This window comes from Cynocephalus volans, chromosome X (genome assembly GCF_027409185.1).
Source record: "Cynocephalus volans isolate mCynVol1 chromosome X, mCynVol1.pri, whole genome shotgun sequence".
Taxonomy (NCBI): domain Eukaryota; kingdom Metazoa; phylum Chordata; class Mammalia; order Dermoptera; family Cynocephalidae; genus Cynocephalus; species Cynocephalus volans.
This window is the reverse complement of record NC_084478.1, coordinates 43,156,334-43,170,715: the sequence shown is the minus strand read 5'-3', so window position 1 is coordinate 43,170,715 and position 14,382 is coordinate 43,156,334. Positions and strand designations below refer to the sequence as shown.

Genomic DNA, 14,382 nt, shown 5'->3' with positions numbered 1-14,382 from the left:
GCTGCTGGTTGGGAATGTTTGAAATTAAATTGTGGTTGATTTTATTCCTGACAGATTTTCATGAATCAAATTACAGGACGATAGTAAATATTGCTGTGGTTTAACATACATATCTCTTGAAAGTTCAGTCAACACAAATAATGTGTAATAAATTAAAGTAATTAGTTTCTGAACAAAATATAACTAAAATAACACATATGGTTTCAATAGATGTATTGAATTGGAAAGCTACCTAATCATTTCAACAGGGACTATGAAGATAAACACCTACTTACATATGGAAATCTGCATTTAATAGCTAATGCATGAGATAAGACATAACTAAAGATGAATGGGAAACATACACATAAGTAATATTTATTCTTATTTCAGAACCAAAATGAACATTCATAATCAGTTGATTGTGATTATTCATATATAAAAATTAATATGTGTTACATAGACAATAGTATCTTTATTTTGAAAGAATTAAAAAATTTTAAAGTTTTGAACAATATTAGGAATAACTTGTACTGTATTCCAAAAAAAAGATTGTTTTAATAAAATTTGCCAAAATATAATTACAATGTTAAATCATCAAATCTTACTTTAATGTATCTCATATGAAAGCATGAATATAGGAATTCTTAGCATCACAAATTTTAAGTTATCAAAAATTTTTCCCCTAAGAACTTTAAATATGTGAAATCTTGTCATGGAAGCTGAAATTACCCATATAAGAGACCCAGCTGAAAGGATTTATCCTAATGCTTCCACATACCTGATTTTACTACGAGATTCAGTTTCATCCGTGTATGAGACACTCTTGGGACCTCACTCATACCCTTTCCTCACTCGGCATTCCCTGCACTCTGAATTGCAGCTGCCAACTCCAAGTGCCTGTGACTCTCTGCCTTAGAGTTTTCTCTAGTCATCAAAGCCTAGCCCAGAAGCTTCAGGAAAATAAAGCTCTACATCTTCACATCTCCCAGTAAACATCAACCAATAACAGATGGCTTTGGGTGGATGGACACCACTACTCATTCACTCTTCGGTTGGAGTAACTTTAAAGCATGATTTATACTCTGACCCAAAATTCCACACCAGGATTAAGTTCCCACTGCACACAGTCGAAACCTACCTCATATTACACTCTTTACTGGCTCCGTCCCCTACCTTCCCTACTCCCTCACCAGTGCTTCTTAAAATCATTCCCTAATAAGTCACTCACATGAACATTCTTGTCTTGGGATTTGCATCTAGGGGATCTCTATCTACGACAATTTTAAAGGAAATAAAAGCATGTATAGTAGGTAGTCAGCTCTTGACAACAGAAATCCTGGGAAATACTCTGTGCTAATTGGTGTGGAATTTCCTAGTGATGCTACTTCTCCCTTACTAAGGAGTTCCTTACTTGTTCAATTAGATCTTGGTATTGATAAAGGTGAATTTTTAGGGCAAAAAGAAGAGCGTAACATATAAGAATGACAACTAGGCTTTATCTTTTGCAATAATGAGAATGAACTTTTATAGACTGCTTAGGCACTCTTTTAATAACTTATCATTTAATCATCCCCACAACTCTATGAAGTATCTCAAATGAATTTTATAGATAAAGAAGCTGATAAGGTGGAAAAGACATTTGAGCAAAGATTGGAAGAGGGTTAGGAAGTCGGCCTTGCTGTCTGGGTAGAGGAAATAGAGCAAAGATCGAAGTGTGGGAGTGAACCTGTCTTGATCAAGGGACAGCAAGAGGCCAGTGTGGCTAAGAGCAGAAGGAGCCAGGGGAGGGTAGTAGAGAATGAGGCCCATAGGGGTTGTGGGGGTCCAGATTGTGGAGGGCCCAGTGGGCCATTGTAAAGACTACCTTTCACTTTGAGTGAGATGGTAGCCACTGTAGGTTTTTAAGCAGATGAGTGGCATGATCTGATTTATGTTTTAAAAAGATCACAGTGGTTCCTGGGTTGAGAGTAGAACTGTAGTGGACCAAGAGTAAAAGCAAGGAATCAGTTGCAGAAGAGAATGATGCTGGAGGCTTGGACTACAATGGTAGTGAGAGAACGTCAGATTGTGGAAATATTTTCAAAGTAGAGCTAACATATTTATATCAATATATGAACAGAAACTTAGCATGTGTGTATAAGATCCATTCTCGGCAGATTTGGGGCTCAGTTAGGAGAATTTTGCTGTTCTGTGAACGTGGCAGAGGATCCTTTGAGGGATGTGAGATTTCTTCTCCGATATTTTTGTCTGCCCTACTTTAGTCTTGCCTTGAAGTAGGGGCAAAAGTAGTGGTAACAGAGATCTTAACAATCTGATAAAGATCTTTCTTTTGGAATCTATTTCATAGCATTTCAGCACAAATTTAATTATGCCAGTCACTTAAATGAAGACAAAACTAATGCCATGAGCAAAGTGACTGATTTTCTATTCTGGTATTAGGGGAATTAGGTAATAGCATATGTACAAGTCTGAAAAAAAAATCTCGAGGATTAAAATAGAAGAATAATTGCTTATGTATAGTAGATATTGTAATACAGGGGTATGCTAGATAAACGGTTGGATTGTTCACCAATTTAATAATATTGCACAAAAGGAAATTGCAATTATTCTAAATTAAGTAATTATGGGTCGTATAAAATCTAAAAAGAAAATTTGATTACAAATGATTTTTGAATTCTACTTAATTTTTTTTTTCATTTTTTAAAACAAGATTTTAAGAACACTTTTTTTTTCTAATGGAATAGTTTGGTGCATGGAAAAGTATACCTTTTATTAATGTATTACCACATAGTAAAAACTGACTTTTTGGACTATATATAAACATTTTAAATAATGAAATGATTTAAAGATTTTTCTTGGGAAACCCGAGTGTTTAGCTAACACATTTATTCAGTTATAAATATAATTCCTTTCTTCAACTAGTTTTATGATTTGGGATTTTTTAAAATTTTCTAAATACGTACATTAGTGTATTACTTTACAAATATTAATTTATTAACTGTAATTTAAATCCTGCTTAAATTATTTCTATAGTACTTTATTTTACATTTATCTTATACTAAAGAGATTATAGATTTTTGCTGCATTATAATCATGCCTAGCTCATATTTATGTGTGCCTCACTGTATTTTTTAAAATATATTTTATACATATCCCTCTTTTATCAGAAATTATTCATGCATTTCTCCCCATCATTATTTTATCAGGCCCAGCAATTTGACTCCCATGCTGCAATTTACTCCCAACTCTGCTAAAATGTACTTTAAGAACTCACTCCTACTCTTTCCATTCTCTCAGCAAGACTATTTTGATAATCTCCATCCTGTAAATTCTGGAAGGCAGAAACTTTCATATCATGGGGCTGGTAGAAATTTTGAGGTTGCAATTAAGTTGTGGGGAGGTTTTCCTTCTGTTCATAAACTATTCATGCTGTGCTTTGACCAATTATAATGTCGCTTTTTATTTATAATTACAGATTTGTTATTTATGCAAAGACAATGCATCATCCTATGGAGAACATTTTGGCCGAAATATATAGCTGTGTTTAGGAAGTATTTTTCACATGTGGACCATAAACCATGCAGAAAGAATCAAAAGGTCAACTTACCACATAGCCACTAAAAATAAGTTTTAAAATTTTCTTAGAAGCTCAGAGAAACCTAATTAATAAGTACTTTAATGCCTTTGATTGAACATTCTTCCCAATTTGATATGTCATTAATGTAGTGCCTGGTAGCTGGATGGGACAGAAAGAGTATAAGAATTAGATTTATACAGGGTGTCGCCTTAATCTGTCAGATAAAGACAGATTCCAGAGAGTGAAAATGAACTGGAATTTGAGTCTATAGTACTCTGATTTCTCTTTTTCAGTTTTAAGATGGATCTACTCCCCAACAGCTGCTGTCACAACAGCTGCTAATGGGTTTCTCTAATCTTTTTTCTTAGAAATGAAAGTTGTGTGCTCCTCTGTTAACAAAGTTATAAAGCATATTAAGGCATTTTTGAGACCTGAAACTGCTTAAAGCTATTATTTTCACCTTCCCCAAATGTGAAAATAATAGTGCAGGGTTTTATAAATCTTAAAACACTTACACATGCATTTTACGTGTATGTGTACCCATTTAACTTCAGTGCTACATTTATCAAGACCATGATACTGAGTCAGCAACAGCAAAGATACCATTTTCAGCATTTGCAATGGTTTGCAAAGGAGCCATCCACTCCTTCTCATCTGTTCCCTGTGGTGACCAACATCCATCAAACACACAACCACCAAGAAGAAAAACAATTGTCTTGATTTTCTTCTTCACCACTGTATTCAGCACTTAGTAGGCACTAAATGTACAGCTACTGATGAATGAGTGATGGTCTAGTACATCCAAGCATGGACTCTGTAATAGATGAGGACAGAGCAATGTTAAAATATCAGTGCCCAGGCTAAATAAGGAAACAAAAATAGCTTCTTTTACATTATATCTTAACTCATTGAGTTAAATCATCTGGGCAGATGAATTCTAAAAATCTATACATGTATCAGCATGGAGACATATACACTACATGTGTACATAATGACCTTTAAACCAATCATTTATGAAAGTGTGTGGCAGGGAATCCACATGTAATTAAAATATTACTAATATTTTTTTCTTAATCACTGAGCTTGCATTATGTGGTTTATGATAAGCAGCAGGCTATAGAGTTTGGTAAAGCACTGGATTTGAACCTAAAAGGTTGATTTTGACACCAAATCTGATTCTTAATACTTGTGCCCTTGTTCAAGTCACATAAAATTTCTAAGCCTGTTTGGTTAATATTGAAATTAGATCAATGATAATACCTGTCCCAGCCCACTCAGCAGTACTATTGTAAAGATGGAGTGAAATTATCCAGGATTATGTTTAAAAATTCTTGTTAAAACGTATAATTATATAAATCTTAAGATTTTTAAAATCCATATTGCTTCATCAAATACCCAAAATCATAAAAAAAATTGGAAAATATATTTCCATGTAAAGAATCTTGAAAACAAATTATTTTTATGCTGTGTTAAACCTTATAAAATTACATATTATTTGTAAAAACAACTTTAAAATGTTAACAATCACATAAAATATACATAAAGTAATTTCCAGATTTGGAAAATAGCCTAAAGGTAAAAAAAAATAAAATTTAAAGTAACAAAGGAGAATCAATGTAGGCTAAAAAATGTTTGCTTTTGACTAAAACTTCTGTTAGAGAATCTTATACACTTTAATCATATTCCTTTACTGTATTTCCAAGGACAGGTCTTACTTATTCAGGGGTAACTTTTTCCATTCTTCTGTTTATTTTAAGTTCCAAATGAATAACTCACTATTTAAAAATATTTCTCTTGAAGTCCAGAAATGCAAACTCTAAATCATTCCAAGTTTCCATATACCATGATTTTTACCGAGAAGAGGATGTTGTTTTCCAGTTCATTTTTTTGTAGTTATTATGTTTTGTTTGGGGTTTTATTTTTTTTAATGAAATATGATTTTTATTAGTTATGAATATTCATGAGATACATAGCTGATTGTCACCCCTCGTGCCGATGATGTGGGGGCCAGATTCATACTGTCTATATACCCATTACCACAAATTGCATTTGTTCCCCGTGTCCCCCACCCAATTATCCCCAAACTCCGTCTCTCTCCCCTCTTCCCTCCCACTCCATTTTGTAGCCCAAGGAATATTCTCTCCCTCTGCAACTCCAGTGCAATACTGTGGTCTTTCTTTCCTTCCTTCTTTCTCTCTTAGCTCCCATATATGAGTGAGTACATGTGATATTTTTCCCTCTGTGCTTTGCTTGCTTCACTCAACATAAGTTTCTCCAGGCTTACCCATGTTGTTGCAAATGGGAGCATTTCATTCTTTTTTATGGTAGAGTAGTATTCCATGGTGTATATATACCACAGTTTCCTTATCCAATCATCCATCGATGGACATTTACGTTGGTTCCATATCTTGGCTATTGTAAACAGAGCTGTGATGAACACAGGAGTGCAGGTATCCCATCAACGTGATGATTTCCACTCCTCTGGGTATATATCCAGAAGTGGAACTGCTGGATCGTATGTAAGATCTATGTGTAGTTGTTTGAGAAACCTCCATACTGTTTTCCATAGTGTTTGTATTAATTTACAGTCCCACCAACAGTGTAGGAGTGTTCCCTTCTCCCCACACCTTCGCCAGCATTTGTTATTCACCATCTTTTTGATTATAGCCAGTCTAACTGGGGTGAGGTGATATCTCAATGTAGTTTTAATTTGCATTTCCCTGATGACTAGTAATGTTGAGCTTTTTTTTTCATGTACCTGTTGGTCATTCATATGTCTTCCTTTGAAAAAATGTCTATTCAGCTCTTTTGCCCATTTTTTTTTTTTTTTTTTTCTTTTTCGTGACCGGCACTCAGCCAGTGAGTGTACCGGCCATTCCTATATAGGATCCGAACCCGCGGCCGCTGGGAGCGTCGCCGCGCTCCCAGCGCAGCACCCTCCCGAGTGCGCCACAGGCTCGGCCCCTTTTGCCCATTTTTTAATTGGGTTATTTTGGTTTTTACTATATAATTGTTTGAGTTCTTTGTATATTATGGATATTAATCCCTTGTCAGATGCCTAGTTAGCAAAAATTTTCTCCCACTCTGTAGGTTGTCATTTCACTCTGTTGATTGTTTCCTTTGCTGTGCAGACGCTTTTTAGTTTGATATAGTCTCATTTGTTTATTTTTTCTTTTGCTGCTTGTTCTTTCGGGCTCCTGTTCATAAAGTTTGTGCCCAGACCTAGTTGCTGGAGTGTTTCATCTATATTTTCCTTTAGTAATTTTACAGTTTCAGGTCTTATACTTAAGTCTTTAATACATTTTGAGTTGATTTCAGTGTATGGTGAGAGAGGCATATCTAGTTTCATTCTTCTACATATGGATATCCAGTTTTTCCAGCACCACTTGTTGAAGAGGCAGTCTTTTCCCCAATGTAGATTTTTGTTGCCTTTGTCCAATATCAGTTGGCTATAAGCCTGAGGGGAAATATGTTAAATTCATTTTTTCCAATTCTGTTTAAGTAACTAAAAACCCTTTGTTCTAATTCTAAATTCAGGATCACGACTTAAACTATATAAAAATATTGAAGCTGTGAGTATGAAAAGTTTAATTGGTAGTTTTTTTTTTTTCCTTTTTTCTTTAGAGTCTTGTTATTTGCTTTCATTGTTTATTTATTTATTTACCATTTTACAAAGCTTGTTTGTATTTGTTTTTCTTGCTTAGATTTGTAATCATAAGCATGTTAATACTGTAATGATATTTAGTCGGACATTATGAATTGCCCTCATGTCAGTCAAAATGTTCAAATATTGGCAATTTCATATAGTTCCATCTAATACAATGACTTTTACTAAAGTCTGCTTATTTCTGAATTTTAATGCATATCATTAAACACCAAAAAAATCAAGAACTTTGTGTTACAAATCATGGATGGTTAATGGGCACCAATTATTACCAATTCCCAAATTTAATTTGCCAACCATTAGGCAAAAGATTAAATGACATTCTTATCATTAGGGAAATCTATGGAGCTTCCAAATAGGTAAAGAAATTGAGTAGAGTATTAGAGTCCTGTTCTCATATTACATTTTTTGTTTCTTCTTTTGTTGTTGTTATTTTAGATTTCTGCATTTAGGTTCAGAACTATTGTACGAAACAGTCGTTTTACATTTCTTTTTATTTCTTTTTAAAGAAATTGTAATTTTACATTTTAGGATGCTGTTGCAGAGCAGTTGGGAGGGAGGGAGAGAGAGGAAAGGGGAAGGAAATGGGATGGAAGAAAGAGGAAGGAGGAGGGGCAGGATTGAGGCCTGTAGCACCCCTCTCCTTCCCACAGGAGAGACCAGGTGGCTTCCAGTGGTGGCTTGGCCATTGATGGGCTGGGTGCAGATATCATGTGCATGTGGCAAAAGCCCTCACCCCCACCATCCCAGCTTGGGAACCTGGAGCCCTTCTTGCTGCGGCTTGGTGGTCATCACTGAGCTGGTTGAATGTGTTGTGGGGGGCATGGCCAAATCCCTCAGCCCCCCAACACCCCAGGTCAGAAGAGCCTGGGGCTCTTCCTGCAGCAGCTTGGTGGTCACTGCTGGGCTGACTACAGGTGTTGAGGGGGTGTTGCTGATGCCCAAGGCCCCCCACCGCCCTGGCTCAGGAGAGCCTGGGGCACTTCTTATTGGCTTGGTGGTCACTGCTGGGCTGGCTAAAAATATGGAACACTTCACGAATTTGCATGTCATCCCTGCACAACGGCCTTTCTAATATTCTCTGTATCATTCCAATTTTAGTATACAGGCTGCTGAAGCGAGCACCATTTTGCTTTTCTATCCCCCATATAAAACGCATGTTTCCCCAACATCAAGTGCATTAGTAATTTCTAATAGGACATAATGTTACCAAATATGTTTTCTATTTTCCAAAATAGTCTACTGTCATTTGTATTAACTTGTGCAAAATTTATTCACTTTGTTTTGTATAGTAGTTATCTATGAACTTGGTTGATCACTCATACTTGATTTCAGTTCTTCATCAAAATGATAAGATGCTCATGGTTACATATTTAAATGGGATGAAAAGTATAAAGTGAAAGGAATAAAGAAAAGCATCCTGACCTCATTTCTCAGTCCTGTTCCCCAGCAGTAATCAGTGTTTGAGGTCTTCTTGAATTGCTGTGTTGCTTTAGAATTTTTCTCCATAAAACCTGCCTTCTCCTCCTCTGCTCAGTTACACAAGATTTAAAAGCATATCCTGGTTCTAAAAAATTTGGAAACAGAATGCCATATGTCTAATTTTTAACTAAGAGAAAAGCACTTGCTTTTTTACACAACTATCTTTTGCCATGTGTAAATGCCAATTTTTCTATCAGGATTTTCTGTAAAATCATTTAGACAATGTGCACAACTGAACATAAAAGGTACCTATCAAAAAATGACTTGTGAAATTGTTTTCAGTTTGGTTGGAAACACTTGGAGTACTGATGTATAGGTTTTCTTTGTATTTTTGTTCTTGTTGATGTTCTGTAGCATCTGGGAGACAAGGGCAGCCATCATTCTAAATAAAGGATTTTGTTCATTGTTAGGTATCTGAGGTACTGTGAGAAAACTATAAAGAAACTCAGCCAGGAAATGCAGATGGACTCTTATTCTACTATTTACTCTAACAGCTAAATAACCAGTAACAGTAAAATAGAATAAACAAGGAGATAGCTGAATAGTTCACAACATCTGCCCAAGTTCAAGCTTAACACTCTAAAAGATAGGAGAGAAGTGTAAGACATGATCCCTGCACTTTAGTAATTTGTAACAGTATTGAATACACATGTCAGTTATACAAACAAGTTAGAAAGTAATGAAGGCTGGAAGGACATTATCTAAGCAAAAATATATAGTATAAGCCATGAGTGTAACTGAATTCATGAGGAGGAAAAAGCAATATATAAAGCAGAAATTGGCTAGAATTTTATAGAGGAGGAAACTTAGGTTGAGTTTTACATATAATGAAAATCAGGACAACACTAATAGTTAACACATTATTTATGCACCAGGCCATGTTATAAATGTTTTACTTGTAGTAACTCATATAGTCATCACAACGACCCTATAAGGAAGGCATATTCAGATACACAAACTGAAGTCCAGAGAAATTAAGTAACTTGCTCAGGTGAGATTGTTTGTAAGTAGTATTGTTGGTGTACCACCCTGGGTGTTCTAGCTGTAGAGTCTCTGCTCTTAACCAATACACTATACAGCTTCTTTTTTTTTTTTTTTTGTCTTTTTCGTGACCGGCCCTCAGCCAGTGAGTGCACCGGCCATTTCTATATAGGATCCGAACCCGCAGCGGGAGCGCTGCTGCGCTCCCAGCGCCGCACTCTCCCGAGTGCGCCACGGGCTCGGCCCCACTATACAGCTTCTTGATGCAGAAGATGGTCTCAAAGTTAGAGGAAAAAAATGTTAGTACAAGTGCTACATTGTATCACAAGAGCAGAGTCAACCATCAAATGGTTAACTCCCTCCACCTGATGAGCCTCATCAGCAATATATGCTACCATCTTGACATCTTGCTTATTCCTGTTTCCATCTCCACTAAATAATATTCCTTTGTGTCAAGGTGATATTTAAGTCATGGAGTGCCTAAGATTGGGGTTACAGGAGAAAAGAGCTCGGAAAAGATCATAGGAAAATACCATATTTTATGAGCAAGTGTGAAAGAAGAAAAACAAATTACCCCAATAACTCCCAAATTTATATGTGTAGTCGAGACTTCTCTCCTGAACTCTGACATATATATTCTACTATTTGCTATATCCACATGACAGTCTAATAAACATCTTAAACTTAACATGTTCAAATTGAACATTTACTAAGCCTTGGATCCTAACCTTATACTCCTGCAATTTTCCACATTATAGTTAATGGCAGCTCCATTCATCAAGTTGTTCATGCCAAAATTCTTAGTGTTATCCTTGATTCCTCTTTCTACCAACACATGTGCAATTGGCCACCAAATAAATAAATGCCTTTTGAATGTATCCAGAATTCGACCATGCCACCACTCTGATCCAAACCACTATCATGCTCAGCATGGATAATTGCAGTAGTATGTTAACAGGTCTCCCTCCTTCCTTTGTCCCACATATAATCTGTTCTCAACACAGAGGCCAGAGAGGTCTATTTAAATGAAAAGTCAGATCATATCATCCCTCTGCTCAAAACATCTCTGGCTCATATACCCCAGCCATAAACACCCACTTCATGTTCCTTGGCCTCCCCTGAATGTTCCCCCCAGCCCCCGGCGACACATTCCCATGTCAAGGGCCCTGGCCCTTGCTTTGCTTGCCTGGAATGTTTTTTTCATGATTTTTCTTCATATGGTTCACTCCTTCATTTCCTGAAGGTCTTTACTTAAAAATCACCTTCTTTGTAAGGTCTTCGCTGACCTCCCTACCTAAAATTATAACCCTCACTTGTATCTTTCATATATTTTTTTCTGCCTTAATATTGATCCTTAGAATTTACCACTAATTGACTACATAGTTTACTCATTTATCTTGTTTGTTTACTTTCTCTTCCCCCACCCCTATAGAAGGTGAGATTCAAAAGAGCAAGACATTGTCTTTCTGGGTCACTACTATGTCATCAGGACATAAAAAATGGGCCTGGCATATGGCAGGTTTTCAACAAGTATTTGTTGAGTTAATCAATGTAGACAGAGATGTAGCTGTCAGAGAAGTAGAGAGAAACCCAGAAGATAACCTTACTAGGTAAGATTAGGGAGGCGAGGGCTCTGTGATGAAGGCTATGCTTAACAGTACTGAATCTTCAAAGGAGGGAAAAGACACAATGAAGAAGCTATTAGTGAACCAATAAATAAAAATTTACTTCAAGAAGAAAATATGGCAAAAGGAAAAGTGAATTTTAGGTCCTTCCAGCCATCTGCTGACATGGGTCATTCAGAGAAATGAAATCTGAGGAATCACTAGAAAGCAATTTTATTATTTCTTTTTTAAAAATAAAGTTCAATGTACTTCAAACTAAAATATCATTGAGATATAGAAGTCATTTTTAGGGGAAAGTACACTAAAACAACAATCAATTTTCTATTATCCTATATTTCAGTTTATCTTTTCATTTATCCAAAATTTTATCATTTCAATATTTTTTATTTAAACTTTTTGACTAAGAGAACACTGACAACTTTTGAAGTAAATATTTTATTATCAAGGAAAAACTTTAAAATAGAAGACAAATTAATAAATTAATACTTGTATATGCATCCCACAACTGACATATAACTTAAAATTTTAACTTGGTAAGAGTTGTAAACTTGTGAAGGTATATTTCAGCTTATTTCTTGGTGTAAAATACAGGAGTAAAGATACTTGTAAATTATAGACATTGTCATTTGGTAATTGGATGCTGAAGTTTCAGCAAGTGTTGAATTTAATTTTATGTTTTATATCTATAAAATGCCCATTTATTTTCATGACTACAGAGAAGGGACAGCAGAAATGAAGCTATTCTAAATACCAGAAATCATACTGATGCTTTTCATAGTATATGGGAAACAAGGAACTTACTGGAAAAAAAGATATTAAAACTTTACTGAGTTATGTTTAAGTTTTCTTTCATCAGAAATGATTATCAATAAGTTCAATTCATCAAATATCACTATCCCCTACTCTAGCCCTGTTCAGTTTCTACAATGCTACTTTTACATTCATAGAAATAGGTTTACCATTTAGGTGGGTAAAGGCAGGCTGTGTAAGGAAACACTCTGATAGCAAGGGAGTAGTTGTCACTTTACCTTAAATGGAAGAAAAACAAAACAGTGGAAATCAAACCCATATGACAGAGAACAGAACATAGTTAAATTGTTACTTGAGACCTTTATCTTAACCTGATTAGTTTGCAAATAGGTTCCTTGTTTTGTTTCCTAGATAAACTGTGTATAGTCTCTGGTTTCTCTTTTTAGCCTATTGATGACACATAATCTACAATAGTTGAATAAACAAAGTACTGTTAGGTTCAAATTATATGTATATTTATCTCCTTTAAAAACTGATTCTCTTCTTAAAAGGAATACTCACGTCTGAAAATCTTTACCGTTACATCTCATAGTTGAAGCTTACATTACTATGTCTGTATTATCGATGAATTCTTATTTAAACAACAAGCTTTTCAAAGAGAAATATGAAGTGAAGTAGTATGGCTCACAGATTTCTGTTTTTCCTTACTTTACTTATCTGGATTCATCTTCCATTTGTGAACTTTACTTCCTTACATAATTTTTCTCTACTCTCAGTGTAAAAATCAGGCTCTTATTGACCTTATTTGATAGTGTGAACTAGAGTTGCAATGATGCTATTTTTAAATACTAAGGACTTAAAATATATAAATTCAAATGCAAATGCTTATTATAAATTGGAATTTCCTTTTTTATTGTATATATTTAAAATTTTCTTTTTCAGAAAAAGTGGCTAAAAAATAAACATCTTACAGAAGTACAATGGGAGAGTGAGGACAATTTATAGGGGCATGTCAAAATTAAGAAGGGAGTTGATTAAAAAGTGGGTACTTTATCATATTGACTTCAGATTTTCAGAAAAGATAAGAAACTATACAGGGAGAGAAATGGAATGCTATATTCTATAGTGATCTAAGGATTTTTCTATCACCATAGCAACTGCAGGGACTACAGTTTCATTTTTAGAGGGTCAGAAACTATAAAGATCACTTATTTCTAGAAAAACTAAAATAGTAGGAAGATATAAGAAATCTCATCTCTGACTTGAAACTATGGAAAGTGCTACCAAATTTTCTTTGGTGCATACACCATTTTTCTGTGTGCAATGTTTCAGGTACAAGGGTGTGTATAGGGACTTTAAAAAGGATTTCCTGGACTAAAGCCAATTTTGACAGCATTCTCTGAGAATGCACCAAGGAGCTATTGTTATCTAGATACCCAGAGAGCATGACATCCCTTGCCCCAGATTTTGCTTTTTGCTTTTCTCATTTAAGATAGAAAGTTTTCCTGCATTTGCAACATGCTTCCCAGCATTGCTAAAACAGTTCATAACTTGATTCTGAGCAATTCTACTACTTTCCAGAGAATTGGGAGCTCTCCAGAGACTCAGGTTAAAATTAGGAAGTTTTACATGCTCAGATTCTCAGAGAGAACGTGTGTGTGTGTGTGTGTGTGTGTGTATTTATATACTTCAAAAGTTTATGACAATATTCATATTATCTTTTAATACTGTTTTTTTATGAACTTTTTGAAGTACCCTCATATATGCTCACACACACACACCACATCAAAGCCATACTGGATAATGATGAATATGCAAATTATTTTGATTTGATCATCACATATTGTACACAAGTATTGATAGTCAACTTTGTACCCCACAAATATGTATAATCATTTATGTTTCAATAAGAAAAATAAAAAAGAAAGTATTAGAGGCAAAGTCCAGTGACTTTTAGGGAGTTGACAACAGATACCAAATCTATTCCATTTTTTAATGCTTTTGTTATATTTTTAGTTTTATTTTTGTCAGTAGTAAACTTTTCTTCAGTAAACGAGTATCTAATGTCAAATACAGCAAATTGCAATGTAGTACGAAGCTATTTTCTATTTTGTAGTGAAAGACAGTCTGCTCTGCCCACATTTATATTTTCCACTTCCAACATGCTGAAATTGCTCTTGATAATATCACCCATGACCTACTAAATGGCCAAAGTTGTCTTTTCACTTCTGACCCTAGCTGCATTTGGCTCATTGGCAGCTCCCTCCCTCCTTTCTGATATTGTTTCTTCCCTTGGTTTTGAAATTCATACTTGGCTCTTC

The 14,382-nt window shown here is 35.1% G+C and overlaps 1 protein-coding gene and 1 non-coding gene across 3 annotated transcripts in view; one reads left to right on the top strand and one right to left on the bottom strand.

Moving 5' to 3' along the window:
* The window catches only part of DMD (dystrophin), a 2,107,999-nt gene that overhangs the window by 905,688 nt on the left and 1,187,929 nt on the right, over positions 1 to 14,382 (top strand). The window lies entirely within an intron of this gene.
* Positions 8,242 to 8,348, bottom strand: LOC134368787 (U6 spliceosomal RNA). Its single transcript, XR_010022494.1, has one exon. It is a non-coding gene; the product is annotated as a U6 spliceosomal RNA (small nuclear RNA).